We start from the raw sequence: 16,590 nt of genomic DNA, 5'->3' as shown, positions 1-16,590 counted from the left end.
AGACTTCTCTGTCCAGTTTCCGCAGGAGACCACTCGCCGAACAGCTCATTATATCCACTGGAGAAGCTGCCTAACGGGGATCACCAACTTGCCTGACAGACATACAATAGTCGGTTTCAGACCCACCGAAGGACGGTAGCTTCCCCCGCACAGTAGCCTGCAAGTCCTTGGCCTCACCTCGTGCTCTGCAGGGATCCAGTCCTACTCCCAGGACCTCCCTACACAGAGGCCATTCAGGATCATGGCCTCACCACATGCTATTCAGGGATCCTGTCCTTACTCTGGACCTCCCAACACCCAGGCCACTCAGGATCACAGCCTCTCCGTGCGCTCTTCAGGACATCCCTCCCCGGCTGGGACCGTCCAACACATAGGCCACTAGTGCCAAAGCCCCACCATGTGCTATTCAGGGAGATAGCACTCCCAACACATAGGCTTTTCCAGAACCTTGCATATGGACCATACAGATCCAAACACTCTCCACCATGTGACCTATACCCTGGTCAAATTAAATACTTGTAACCACTCCCATAGGTGGGAGGTGTGTGTGTGTGGCTAGTCCGACCCACCCAGCTCTCAGAACTAGCCCTGCCAGCCTCCCTCTAAAACAACACAATTACTTGTGGGACTACAGGTCCCAGAACAACATTACTTCAGGCTGACAGTGCAGAGTATCTTCCTCTGCAACACACATACCGGCCATTCACAATAATGCTGGACTTTGTCTCATCACCATAGTTATGCCTGCGACTGCCATGCATTCCTATGGCCTCAATACGCCTCCATGCGTATTCTGGGGAATAGGAATCACTGCATCACAATAGTGAAAAAAAATCCCCCCCCAAAAAAATGGCGCCATTTTCCAAGACCTGTAGTGTCTCCATTTTTTGTGATTTGGGGCTGTGTGAGGGCTATTTTTTACATGCCGAGCTGATGTTTTTATTGATACCATTTTGGTGTAGATACAATGTTTTGATCACCTGTTATTGCATTTTATTGCAATGTAGCGGCGACAAAAAAACCCCTAATTCTGGCGGTTTAAATTTTTTTTTCATTACGCCATTCAGCAATCAGGTAAATATTTTTTTATATTGATAGAGCGGGCGATTCTGAATGCGGCAATAACACCAAATATGTGTATATTTGATTTTTTTATTGTTTTATTTTGAATGGGGCGAAAGGGGGGTGATTTGAACTTCTATATTTTTTAATAAATTTTTTTTACTTTTTGCATACTTCAATTCCATGGGAGACTTGAAACTGCAGTACTTTGATCGTCTCTGCTACACACAGGGGCGGCGCTCATAGCAATCTGGCAGTAACTACAGAGGTCTGCTGTAGACCTCTAGTTGTCATGCCCACCCATCGGTGTCCTGCGATCATGTGAAGGGGTCACCAATGGGCAGGATTAGTGACGCGCTTCCTGCAGGTACTAGTTAAATGCCCCTATCAGAGATTGACATCAGCTGCATATACCAGGATGGGGGGATCATATACCAGGATGGGGGGAGCATATATGAGGATGGGCGGGAGAGCATTTACCAGGATAGGTGGGAGAGCATATACCAGAATGGGGTGCATATACCAGTATAGGAAGCATATTCCTTTATATCTGCAGTCTGGTACCCCTGCTCCTGTCTGTGGCTGGTCTCTGCTGCCCTCGCATACTCTGCCTGCTCTCTGCATGAGTTGTTTTTTTTAAACTAAAACCACAGTATTCAGGTTAAATTGGCTTGTTGGCACTTTGTGATAAATAAGTGGGTTTTGGGTTGCAGTTTGGGCACTCGGTCTCTAAAAGATTCGCCATCACTGTACTAGTTCTTTAAAGCAGTTTCATCTTTCCTAAAGTCAAATCCTATTCATAAACCTCATAATAGGAAGTGGTACATCCCTCCTACAAGAGATTAGATAAAAATTGGCTCCTTTTAGTCTAGCAACAGTTCCCCTTTAAGGCTGTGTGCACACGTAGCAGATTTTTCGTGTTTTTTTCGCGGTTTTTCGCTATAAAAACGCTATAAAACAGCAAAAAAAACCACTCACATTAAGCATCCTATTTAATAGAATGCAATCCGCAATTTTTGTGCACATGCTGCGCTGTTTTCCTGAGCGGAATCGCATTCCAGAAAAAAACGCAACATGTTCATTAAATTTGCAGAATCGCGGGGATTCCGCACACCTAGGAATGCATTGATCTGCTTACTTCCCGCATGGGGCTATGCCCACCATGCGGGAAGTAAGCAGATCATGTGCGGTTGGTACCCAGGGTGGAGGAGAGGAGACTCTCCTCCACGGACTGGGCACCATATAATTGGTAAAAAAAAAAAGAATTAAAATAAAAAATCGTGATCTACTCACCTTCTGATGGCCCCCGGAGTCTTCCCGCCTCTCAGCGGTGCATGCTGCCGCTTCCGTTCCTATAGATGCTGTGTGTGAAGGACCTGTGATGACGTCGCGGTCACATGACGGACGGAAGCCGCTGAGGAGATCGGCTGTCTGCGGAAGGTGAGAATAACGTTTTTTTTTATTATTTTTAACATTCTATCTTTTACTATTGATGCTGCATAGACAGCATCAATAGTAAAAAGTTGGTCACACTTGTCAAACACTATGTTTGACAAGTGTGACCAACCTGTCATTCAGTTTTCCAAGCGATGCTACAGATCGCTTGGAAAACGCTAGCATTCTGCAAGCTAATTATGCTTGCAAAACGCTAGTTTTTAGCGGGAATATGCGTGCCAATTCCGCATGCGATATACCCGCGGCAGGAGCTGCAGAATTGCCGCGGAAATTTCCGCGGAAATTCTGCAACGTGTGCACTTAGCCTTATACATGCATATCACATACAGTACAAGTTTTAAATAGGATTATTTTATTAAGTTTGTTGCAAGATCAAAGGTTAACATTACTCCATTCTACATATTCATAGCATATTTATAATTTCCCCATGATGTATACATTTCTTTTTTTAAGTCTAAAAGAACTTATAGAGGATGCTTTACTTTACTTTTTATAGTACAAAGGAAATAATAATCCAATCAAACAAATAGATATTGTAGGAAATAAGTTTATTGATGTCTATTGTTATGCATATTATTAAGCATAATAGTGTCATTGAACAACAACGTATAGGGCCATTGAGAAATAACTTTGCATATAATAATAATAATAATAATAATAATAAAAAATAATAATGTATTATCTCTAGATTAATTCTTTAGAATCATAACGTTACAGTATAGTGGTAGCATAAGATAATACATTTTCCATAATTCTAATCTAATTCTACCTCTGTATACTTATTATGTAGCAGAAATAGTCATCAAGTCTAATAAGAACAGCACCTACTAGCACACAATTGTCAGTAAACATGGGGGAAAAATGTATCCAAACTGACAGGTTGTGATTGTGATACAGTTGTAGCGATTAATTTGTAAAGCATTATTGCTGTGGTCTTATAGTTGAGCTTTGATCATTTAATTATTACAATGCTCTCACAATAAACATTGCTATTTTAACAGAACCTTTAGTCTAAATGTATTATTTTTATTCTTCAAAATAAAAAATTAGGTTATTAGAAAATACAATACAAAAATAAACTCTATATTTCATCTCTGATTCTGCCGAGTCGTGCTTCAAGACTGGTCCATGGGAAAGTAAAAGCGCCATTAAGAAACACTGTAAAAAGTCGTAAAATTTTTGTGCAATGCGGAGTTGACAAAAAGCTTGCAAATTTTGCCATTTGTCTTCAGTTTGTTCAGCTCCGGCAAAATGAGTGGAGTTAGGATTGGGCCTGGGCATGGTGACACCTGCTCACCTAATTTATGATGAGCTGTGGGGTGCCTTATGCCATAATTTTTAATCCAGTCCTGCTAATGAATCATGCGTAACTATCTCCAATACGCCCCCTTGTCAATATTGGCATGTATAACACCGGATTTGATGAATCGGGGCCAATTTTTTAACCCCTTTCTGACCTCGGACGGGATAGTACGTCCGAGGTCAGATCCCCCTCTTTGATGCAGGCTCCGGCGGTGAGCCCGCATCAAAGCCGCGACATGTCAGCTGTTTTGAACAGCTGACATGTACCAATGGGTGAAATCACTAGTTAAATGCCGCTGTCAAACGCAAACAGCGGCATTTAACCGTCGCTTCCGGCCAGGCGGCCGGAAATGAGCGCATCGCCGACCCCCGTCACATGATCGGGGGTCAGCGATGCTTCTGCACTGTAACCATAGAGGTCCTTGAGACCTCTATGGTTACTGATCACCGGTAGCTGTGAGCGCCACCCTGTGGTCGGCGCTTATAGCACACCTGCATTTCTGATGCATAGCAGCGATCTTATGATCGCTGCTATGTAGCAGAGCCGATCGCGTTGTGCCAGCTTCTATCCTCCCATGGAGACTATTGAAGCATGGCAAAAGTTAAAAAAAATGTGAAAAAAATATAAAAGTTTAAATCACCCCCCCTTTCAACCCCAATCAAAATAAATCAATAAAAAAAAAATCAAAGCTACACATATTTGGTATCGACGCATTCAGAATCGCCCGATCTATCAATAAAAAAAGCATTAACCTGATCGCTAAACGGCGTAGAGAGAAAAAAATTCGAAACACCAGAATTACATTTTTTTGGTCACCGCGACATTGCATTAAAATGCAATAACGGGCGATTAAAAGAACGTATCTGCACTTAAATGATATCATTAAAAACGCCAGCTCGGCACGCAAAAAATAAGCCCTCACCTGACCCCAGATCATGAAAAATGGAGATGCTATGAGTATCGGAAAATGGCACAATTTTTTTTTTTTTGTTAGCAAAGTTTGGAATTTTTTTTCACCACTTAGATAAAAAATAACCTAGTCATGTTAGATGTCTATGAACTCGTACTGACCTGGAGAATCATAATGACAGGTCAGTTTTAGCATATAGTGAACCTAGCAAAAAAGCCAAACAAAAAACAAATGAGGAATTCACTTTTTTTGCAATTTCACCGCACTTGGAATTTTTTTCCCGTTTTCTAGTACATAACATGGTAAAACCAATGATGTCGTTCAAAAGTACAACTCGTCCCGCAAAAAATAAGCCCCCACATGGATATATTGACGGAAAACTAAAAAAGTTATGGCTCTGGGAAGGAGGGGAGCGAAAAACGAATACGAAAAATGGAAAATCCCAAGGTCATGAAGGGGTTAAATATAATAAATAAATTTGTTAAATATATTGTATAACAAACTGAACCTTTGGTCCTATATATTTTATATATTTAGTAATCTTTTAGAATTAGGACTGTGCTCTACAAAATAAGGTAATTAAGCTCTATGGCACACAGTGAGATGTCTAAGGACTGTGCCTGAACCTCTGTCATTGAAATCAATCAGGCTGAAATATGAGCAACTAACCAGGGCTATTTAGACCAAGAACTGGTCATAAACAGTGTTTCCATCAAGAAAACCTAAAGGTACCTTCACACTGAACAACTTTCCAACGAGAACGACAACGATCCGTGATGTTGCAGCGTCCTGGATAGCGATATCGTTGTGTTTGACACACAGCAGCGATCTGGATCCCGCTGTGATATCGTTGGTCGGAGCTAGAAGTCCAGCACCTTATTTCGTCGCTGATCACCCGCTGTCATCGCTGGATCGGTGTGTGTGACACCGATCCAGTGATGTGTTCACTTGTAACCAGGGTAAATATCGGGTTACTAAGCGCAGGGCCGCGCTTAGTAACCCGATATTTACCCTGGTTACCATTGTAAAAGTAAAAAAAAAACACTACATACTCACCTTCTGATGTCTGTCACGTCCCCCGGCGTCCACAGGGTTACGCGCTGCTGCCGAGAGCTTCCTGCACTGACTGAATGTGTCAGCGCCGCCAGCAGCGGTGACGTCACCGCTGTGCTCTGCTTTACGGCCGGCGCTGACACATTCAGTGCAGGGAAGCCGCCGGCGGGGGACGTGACAGACATCAGAAGGTGAGTATGTAGTGTTTTTTTTTTACTTTTACAATGGTAACCAGGGTAAATATCGGGTTACTAAGCGCGGCCCTGCACTTAGTAACCCAATGTTTACCCTGGTTACCCGGGTGCTGCAGGGGGACTTCGGCATCGTTGAAGACAGTTTCAACGATGCCGAAGTCGTTCCCCTGATCGTTGGTCGCTGGAGAGAGCTGTCTGTGTGACAGCTCCCCAGCGACCACACAACGACTTACCAACGATTGCATCGCTGGTCGTGATCGTTGGTAAGTCGTTTAGTGTAACGGTACCTTAAATCAAGAACACAAAACTAGCTCCTTCTTGAAGGGGAGTTATCTTTTAGTGTCTAGAAGAAAATAATGCAATAATGTAACAAGACATTTAATACAATTAAGTGAAGACCAGTCCATTGTCCTCCTTCCTACTGCTTTCTTACAACAGACGGTTTAGGCACTCTTTTACAGAGTTTCTCACCAAATTACAATTCCCTCCTATTCACAAGATAGTCTCCAATGTTCATACATTTATCACCTGTCCTGTGGATAGATAATAAATCTGATTGATATAAAGTACTTTCTATTTTGCATCTAGAATTATTACCATGAGATCATTTCCTGTCCTAGACTTAGATATCCTGGACTCAACAGATAAAATAAATAATGATTTTTCAGTGTAGTTTTTTTTTATTTCTTTCAACACATGATAACCTTATATTCTTATCAAACATTCCTCCAAGAAACAAGATTTCCATATCTTGTTATGACAAGGACTTCCAAGCTTGTTACAGCTAAATGCACTTTACATTAACCCATTCATGTAGTGACCATTTTCCATCTTTTTTGTTTGTTTGTTTTTCCTCCCCTTCTTCCAAGATCCATAACATTTTATTTTTCCGTCAATATAGTCATATAAATGCTTGTGTATTTTTTTTTATTAATTACATTGTTTTTAATGGGGCAAAAGGGGGGTGAGTTGAACTTTTGCATTTTTTTTATTTTTCATATATTTTTTAAAACTTTTTCTTTCACGATCTCCTATGAACACCAGCCACAGGCTATCATGACAACCCATTGGTGCCCCGTGATCACGTCACGGGTATGACAATGGGAGTGTGGAACAATGTCGCTGTCAGAAATTGACGGCAGAACTCCACTCCATCTGCGGCTTTTAGAGGCACAAGGTCGCTGATTAAATCAGTCGTCATGTGCACGGAAAGATGCAGGCTTGATTTGCGAGCCCTCATCAAAGGCAGGAACACGGCAAATGACGTTCACTTCACTTACATTTTTCAAATCTCTTTATAAAGCTAGTTGGTATCTGTCCTATACACCTATGGGTACTAAATGCAGAGACTACCATGGAGAGTAGGAGATCATTTCCATGGCTCCATTATACTAAAATATGTGTGGTAAAACTGGCAATTTTGGGTAACAGTTTTGACATACATATATCTCTGTTTTAAGAAGTCAATCTTTGTAGTCTTCCAGTGTGGTGAAATGTCATAATGACTTTGAGTAGTTACTGACTGGTAATATGGATATTTACAAACTCTGTGGCTTGGAAATAGCTCATCTTGAAATAAAAGAAACACTGGTTGTAAATACACATGTTTTGCTCTCTTTTTCTACACTCAAAACCCATGTCCTGTACTACCACTCAAAATTGTAGTGTCTGCATTTAAAGGCCATGTGTCAGTATTATCAACACTTCTAAGCCATCTATATGGAGGAAGTTGAATAAATTGATATCTGCTATCCAATGTCTTATTCCAGACAGATCTACCTGAGAGTCTGCCTCCAGTGCTTATTTAAATTAAATGTCTCACACTGGTGACTCCCCCTTTCATTTAAAATAAGCACTGGTGGCAGATTCTCAGGTAGATCTACGTCCAGACCATAGATCTTAACAGCTAATTTACATATTAATAAAAATGTGGATTTCGCAGGAATAAGACATTGGATCAGAGATATAAAGGCATCGTTTTAGTTATGACCTCTATACCCATATAGACGGGTTACGAGGGTTGATCCTACTGACAGATTCACATTAATTTAGTCATGCAGTGTTTAATATAAAAGTATACAAATAAATGAACACCTTTACTCTTTTTTAGACAATGTTTTTTGTTGTTCTGCTGTATCTCAATTATAATATAATGCAAATGTGATAAAAGTCTTAATTTATAAAAAGTTCTTCCATTTGTGTAAGCAGCTCCAATGCGAACCAGCATGTCTAAGGATGCTTTCACATTGCTTTGTGTGTCCCCGTCGGAACATACGTCCAAAATACCCCACAAAATAGGGTCCCGACGTATGTGCTAATAGGGCCATAGACTGCAGCAATTTATTACTCTCTCTACCCGCTAAGGTCAAGACAGTGGAGCAGACAGATAAAAAACAGTATGTATATAGAAACTTCTCCTAACAGAAGGATTTATTTAAATTAGGACTATTTGCAGATTGTCTTCATTTTTTTCTATTACTTTAGATGCATTGGAACAATTAGAAAAAGAATGGTTCCAAGCATGGATACAATAGATTCATTTTGTTATAATTAAAAGGGGTCTAAAAGTGAATTTATAGTGAATGTAAATGCAATTTGTCTTTTGCCCACTTATACAGTGCCTTTAAAAAGTATTCATACCCAGTAAATTTTTCCAGAGTTTGACATTTATTTTATTGGGATTTTATTCGATGGACCAACCCAAAATGTCAAGTATTTCTGAAATGTAAAGGATTAAGGTTCTAATTTGGATTTTATCCTAAGTCATATTGCAAGGCTCGTTAAAGGGTCGATACTGACTTGTAGCATTGCTACTTAAATTAGGTTTCACTAGAGTTCTAGTCCTCCTCTCTGAAGAGAGAGTTTGCATATTTAATTTCCCAAAGGAGCATGCAAGGCTTTAAGTTTCCTCATACTGATGTGCCAGACCAGGCATGTCACTCTCCATAAGGAGAAAACTTACCCCTTAGACTCCAGTCTTAGCCTCTCACGTAGCCAAATCAGATCTCATACTTTGCACTGACGAAGGGCAATACCCCAAAACACTGTCTGCAAATTGAGATTCAGATTTTGCAATTTTCCTAAGTCATATTGCAAGGCTGGCTAAAGGGTTGATATTGATTTGAAGGATTGCTACTTCCAATAGGTGGCACTAGAGTTCAGGTCCCCTTCCTCTCTGAAGAGACAATTTGCATATATGAAGTGTAAGGGACATGATGCATGGTTTACTAACTAGTTTAAAATATAAATCTAAAACTTGTGACGTGCGTTTGTATTCAACCCACTGTAGTCTCCTACTCCAAAATAAAATGTAAATAAAATCCTGAGTGACCAACTGCTTCCTGAAGTCACATAATTAGTAAATTGAGTCCAGCTCTGTGTAATTTATTCTCAATATAACTACAACTGTTCTGTGAAGACCTCAGATGTTGTTTGAGAACATTAGGGATCAAACAGCATTATGGAAAAAAACACACCAGACAGGTTGGATTTAAAGTTGTAGAGAAGAGTAAACCAGGGTTAGGTTTTATAAAATAGACCAAACTTTTAACATCTCATGAAACACTGTTCAATCCATCTGTCAAAAATGGAAGGAGAATGGTACAACTACAAACACACCAAGAAGAGCACTATATAGAGAAGAAGCAAAGAGGCCCATGGCCACTCTGGAGGAGCTGCAGAAATCCACAGTTCAGGTGGGAGAGTTTGTCCAGGGAACAACTATTAGTCATATACTCGACAAATCTGTCCTTTATGGAAGAGTGGGAAAGGTCATTTTTTAAAGCAAGCTATAAGAAGTCCCATTTGCAGTTGGCAAAAAACAATGTAGGGGACATCATGTGGAAGAAGGTGCTCTGGTCAGATAGTATAAAAAAATAACTATTTGGGCTAAATGCAAAACGCTATGTGTGGCGGAAAACTAACACTGCACATCACTCTAAAAACACCATCCCACAGCCAAACATGGTGGTGGCAGCATTATGCTGTGGGAATAATTTTCTTCAGCAGTGGCAGGGAAGCTGGTCAGAGTTGATGGGAAGATGGATGGAGCTAAATACAGGGCAGTTCTGTAGGAAAACCTGTTATAGGCTGAAAAAGAGTTGAGACTGTGGTGCAGATTTACTTTCCAGCAGGACAACAACCCTAAGCACATTGCCAGATCTGCAAAGGAATTGCTTAGATTAAAGCATATTCATGTGTGTGAATGGCCCAGTCACAGTCCAGATCTAAATCTCATTGAGAATCTGTGGCAAGACTTGACAATTGCTGTTCAGACGCCTCCATCCAATCTCACTGAGCTAGAACTAGTTTGCAAAGACGAATGAGCAAAAATTTCAGCCTCTAGGTGTCCAAAGCTAGTAGAGACATACCCCAAATGATTTGCAGAAGTAATTTCAGCAAAAGGTGGTCCTACAAAGTATTGACTGAGGGGGCTGAATACAAATGCACATCACAATTTTCATATTTAGATTTCTTAAATATTTAGAAAACCATGTATTTATACTTTATACTTCACAAATACTTGTCAGTTTGTGTTGGTATATCCCAATAAAATACATTTACGTTTGTGGGTGTAATATGAGAAATGTGGAAAAGTTCATGTGATGTGAATACTTTTTCAAGACATGTATAAAATGGACTAATATGGCTAATCTCTTTTAAAAATGAGGACATTCACATGAGCTCATTGATCTCCACAAGCCAGGCAGCTGAACCCCGTAGCAGTCAGCTGTTACAGATGCAATTTGGGTGTCATTCATCCTTTTTGTTGACCCTTTCACTAAAGGTGAGATTTCTGTTAGCAATGTGATCAGAATGCGAAATATCCCATTTTTTTATGTTGGCCATTGGTGTAAAAAAAGCAAACATGTGAATAGCCCAATAGCATACAATGATTCCTTGTGTTGTCCTTGGAAATAAAAAAGATGACAAACGCTGACATCTGGATAAGACTAAAGAGAGGTGAATCTTAGCAGAGTATCCCTGTCCACGATGTTCATTTTCTCTATTTGGATAAACGCTATACAGATCCATCCCAGGAAGTCAATATATATTGTAGGCAGTGTCAGTCTGGGTTGGCAACGGCCCGCCAGTAACATTGATTCTTGAGGCCCACTATTTAGCTAGATGCTGGTATAACCTGAACTTACTACACTAATTAACTCTACATGCGACTTAATGGAAAGTTATAATCTAAATATGATGATGCCTATTGTAAGGCATTATAGACATGGCCATAAGAAAAATGAGGAAAAAATATACTGGCATGCTCCATTAGAAGCTAATGCTGTACTGAGGTATTGTCTATGTGAATCAAGTTCCAAGTGCGAGAATATCTCCTTATGTACCATATTAAACACAGCCTTCACAGAAGCACACAGAGCCTGTGCATCTCCGGGCTAGGATGCTGTACAGCCTCTGAGCATGGTTGTAAAGGCTCTGCGCATATGTATGTACAGTTTAGACTCTAGGATAAGGACCCCAGGGAGAAGGCTGCACAATTTTTTAGGAAAACAGAAGCTTTATCTGCAAAACAGCGCATCTATTAGGGACTGTGCACATGTCACGGTATTTTCGAGTTTTCATCACAATTTTTCCTGCACAAATTTGTCACAAAACCTGAAGGATTTCCTAGTACCAGCTAAGTGAATGAGACTCCTGAAGTCTCATGCACACGTTGTTTATTTTTTCCTTGCAGATTTGCAGCATATTTAACTCTGTAGCATGTCAATTCTTTTAGGGTATGTCTCCACGTTACGGATGGGCGGCGGTATCGCCGCAGCAGCGAAGCCGCTCGGCGCTAAGCCCCGCCCCCTTAATGGGACGCGATCATGCCGGATGTGTTAACTCTTCACATCCGGGATGATCGCTCTCTCCCATAGGGCCCTGTGATATGCCTTGCGGGGACGCTGCGTCCCCGCAAGGTGTACGGACATGCTGCGATCTGAAAAGACGCGCAGCATGTCCGGAGTCGCAGGGCCGCCGCGTGCGGGTTTCCACACATAGTGGAGACAGGATTTCATCAAATCCCCTCCACTATGCAGGAACATCTGGACGCTGCTTGTTTGACGCTGCAGCGCTGTGCAGCGTCAAACAAGCAGCGTTTCCTGAACGTGGAAACATACCCTTAGCGCTTTTGCTGCAGATTTGACCCATACGAATTAGTGGGCAACATGCAGCAAAACACGCATAAAAACCTTATCAAAAATACATAAAAAATGCATATTCTATGCTGCAAGTTTCATGCAAACACATCAGTATTTGCAGCAGAAAAATCTTTGCAAATACTGATGTGTTGGCATGAAAATCACAGCATAAAATATGTTTACAATCAGTTTGAAAACTGTAAATGGTTATGCTGTGTTACAGAAAAATTTTCAGCAAAATTGTGCACCTACTTTACAGTCAGTCAGTAAATTCCCTGACCAAGCTATAGCGAAACGTGCATTGGAGTGGCGGTGGGGGCTGTTATATGCCTTTCATGGTCAGTGTCTTGGTTACAGCTTCAGCATTCTGAATGGCCTTATTAAAGGGTGCCGTACATTTTCTTACTGTGCAATATCTATTCAGTCCAGAATAATTAATTAATTAATTTATTACTATTTTATTATTTATCTATTGCTGCACAGTGTACATTCTATATTATATTACATAGTTACATGAAATGTGACTTTTTGTATGGTTAAATATTTTGTTATTAATGTTTGACTGTCATCTATATTTCAATTGTAAATATTTATCTCTGTTTGTACAGTGTATATATGAAAATACATTGGTACCTTGTATACACCTTGCGCATCCATCCTTCTCCTCCTTTTTATTTCCTTCCCACCCACCTTTTTTCCATTCCCCAAATTTTTACTTTTTGCTTTCCTTGTTTTTAACCCCTTTGCGCTGCAATTCATTTTCATTTTTGCGTTTCCGTTTTTCGCTCCCCACCTTCCCAGAGCCATAACTTTTTTATTTTTTCGTCAATATGGCCAAATAAGGTCTTGTTTGTTGTGGGACGAGTTGTACATTGTTCTTTTGAACGACACCATTGGTTTTACCATATCGTGTACTCTAAAAGGGAAAAAAATTCCAACTGCGGTGAAATTGCAAAAAAAGTACAATTCCACAACTTTTTTTTATTTTTTTTTTGCCATGTTCACCAAATGCTAAAACTGACCTACCGTTATGATTCTCCAGGTCATTAAGAGTGGACACCATACATGTCTAGGTACTTGTTTATTTAAGTGGTGAAAAAATATCCAAAGTTTGTAAAAAAAAAAAAATTGCACCATTTTCCGAGACCCGTAGCGTCTCCATTTTTCGTGATCTCGGGTTGGGTGAGGGATTATTTTTTGTATGCCGAGCTGACATTTTTAATGATACCATTTAATGCAATGTCTCGGCGACCAAACTAACGTAATTCTGGCCCTGTTTTACTTTTTTCTCGCTACGTGGTTTAGCGATCAGGTTAATCCTTTTTTTTATTGATAGATCGGGCAATTCTGAATGAGGCGATACCAAATATGTGTAGGTTTTATTTTTTTTATTGTTTTATTGTGAAAGGGGGTGATTTGAACTTTTATATTTTTAAAAATATTTTTAAAAACATTTTTTTTTACTTTTGGCATGCTTCAATAGTCTTCTCCACTAGAAGCTGCCATAACCCAATCGGGTCTGCTACATACAGATGATGATCAGATTGCCTGTAAATAGCAGAATTGCTGACTTACTATGAGCGCCGACCACCGGGCTCATAGCAATCCGGCATTGACAACCATAGAGGTCTGCAGGAGACCTCTGTTTGTCATGCCAATCCATCGGTGACCCGCGATCAGGTGACGGGGGTCACCGATGGGCGGATTTCCGGCGCAATTGCCAGAAATGCATGTTAAATGCCACTGTCAAACTATTTAAATGGTTAATAGCCACGGATGGATCACAACAGCTGACATGTGCTGGGAAAGATGTGGGCTCATGTGATCTCATCCCTCAAAGGGGGAGACACGACATGCACAGTACTAGTAGGGGTTAAATAAATCAAATAATAAAGAAACATGATTTGTCCTGTTCCAATTTTTGCCTCATTTTTTAATATAGTTTTTTTGGTTTACAGTCAGTAAACTAGGCTGAACTGTATCTTGACGTGTTTCTCGCCTCCTGTTTCAGCTGCCACAATGCTGCACAAGTAATTCATTTTTAGTTTAGTTATTAATCACAAAAGAAACATTTCCATAACTATACATGGGATGGATACAAAAATGTACAGAGTACAATTAAAAGATAGTCCTCAATATAGCTCTTAAGAAGCGCATCACGTCCCTGCCCCCCGGCTTTCTAGTTGTGGGACTGTATGATTCTGATGGTTGACCATTTAGACTATTGACATGGTTGAGCCACTGTCTAAACTGTGCCCCTTTGGAGGCAGCAATGGAGGAGCATTGAAGCTAGCAGAATACAGCGATCTAGCCAGCTTCAGAGCAGCGTGCATCAAGAGGAACTTACAAGCAATGTACTCTTGGCCTAGGAGACCAGCCACCACTCATTGACTGCAGCGGTAACCAGTACATGCCATGAATAAGAACCACACATAAATGCTGATTCGAAACGCGTAGGTTTTTACAGGGTGTCCTTTTTTTATGCTTTTAAACTATTTGGATGTTTCAATAAACGTTTTTATTCACACTGGAAAACAAGTGCTGGATTTGCGCTAACTTTCCGAGAAGTAACCAGTAACCTGACCAACAAACAGTACACTGTAAAGTTAACAAATACTTTTGCTCTTGAGAACAAGAAGTATTTATCATAACAAGTGAATTGTAAAGTTCCTTTTTTTTTCTCAAGCACTTTGTAATTATAACTATTTATACTGTTAAGACTAACATGTCGCAATGAAGTATTACCATTCACCTATGAGGTATGCGGCAAAAATAACTCTCCAATGAAGTCCAATCCAAGAAACATAGTCAGCACATGTCCCTTTAAAATCTTCCATTTTTATTACTTTACATTAAAGGTTCTTACTAAGGCCCCCGGAGGTCAGAAATGTGTTGCTTTTCACCTATTGTCATTCTGTTACCACAACTGCATGCATGTAGCCTTTATTATGTGGATGTTTTAAACGTGTGGATTTATACAAAGTGATAAACGTGGATGAATATCCATGCTGTGCGCAATAGAGAATGATGTGCAGCATTCTGTACCCTGATCACCTATTTATTGATTTATTTGATTGTGTTCATGCCCATACCAATGAATCAATATATAAAAATAGTGTTTCCTTTAATTATAGTATTATTTACTATATAATGGAAAATATAAACATATCTATATTTATATATGTAAAATAAAAAGTACAAACAACAGTTTTAGCGCCTAAAACTTAGCAAATTATTGGCTGAGATCCACATCACAAATGTGTGAACATCAAAGTTTATGTAATCAACCGACTTTCAGAATAAGCATATGGTATATATATCAGGGGCGGACATACCATTAACTATCCTGTCCGGTCGCACAGGGGCCCAAGAGGTAAGGGGGCTACTTCCATATCCAAAACCGTAAACCACTATTGCCACAGACATATTATTGGACTGCAAAGGACCCATATTCTGTTCTTGCACAGGCCCTCTTGTATCTGTCCGCCCATGATGTGTATAGTATACTATAGTCAATCTGTACATTTGATTGAAGGACTAATGGAAGGCTTCAAGGGGCATTGTGCTACCTGATAAATGATTAATAGGCTACAGAAGAGCAAAAGAGGATCAGAGATGGGTAATAATTATAACCCATGCACAGTTCACATATGACTGAAAAGGGATTACTAAAAAAAAAAAAAAACTCTGGAGTCGTCCATTATTGTAACAGTCCAGCAATTTTTTTGTAACTAGTCTCCCAGTATACATAATTATGGTGCTTGAACCTCCTAGGTTCAAGCAACATATTGTAATCCGATTTCTTATATTTTATTATTATTATTATTATGGTGCTTGAACCTCCTAGGTTCAAGCAACATATTGTAATCCGATTTCTTATATTTTATTATTATTATTATTATTATTATTATGGTGCTTGAACCTCCTAGGTTCAAGCAACATATTGTAATCCGATTTCTTATATTTTCTTATTATTATTATTATTCTTCTCCGCGTTTTCCGCAATTAATGCGGCCCGAACCGCTCGATGCAGAGACCCCGTTCAGGCGGCGTTTCGAAGCCCTCGGTGGGGACAGGTGTGCTATGACTTTTATAGTCGATCCGATATGTAGATTTTATTTAAATCGCATTTAAAAAAAAAAAATTCCCATAGGAAATAATGGCGAACTTTCCATTACCCCAAACTTGACCTTCCAAAGATGGCAGCTATGCAAATGTACGGTATCAATTTTAGGACATGATCATTTATCACACGGCCCCGTGTGCAAAAGTAAGTGCGCCCCCGGCCCCGTGTGCAAAAGTAAGTGCGCCCCCGGCCCCGTGTGCAAAAGTAAGTGCGCCCCCGGCCCCGTGTGCAAAAGTAATGGCGCCCCCGGCCCCGTGTGCAAAAGTAATGGCGCCCCCGGCCCCGTGTGCAAAAGTAATGGCGCCCCCGGCCCCGTGTGCAAAAGTAATGGCGCCCCCGGC

This window comes from Ranitomeya variabilis, chromosome 5, assembly GCF_051348905.1.
Source record: "Ranitomeya variabilis isolate aRanVar5 chromosome 5, aRanVar5.hap1, whole genome shotgun sequence".
In the NCBI taxonomy this organism is placed as follows: Eukaryota; Metazoa; Chordata; class Amphibia; order Anura; family Dendrobatidae; genus Ranitomeya; species Ranitomeya variabilis.
This window is presented reverse-complemented; position numbering follows the sequence as displayed.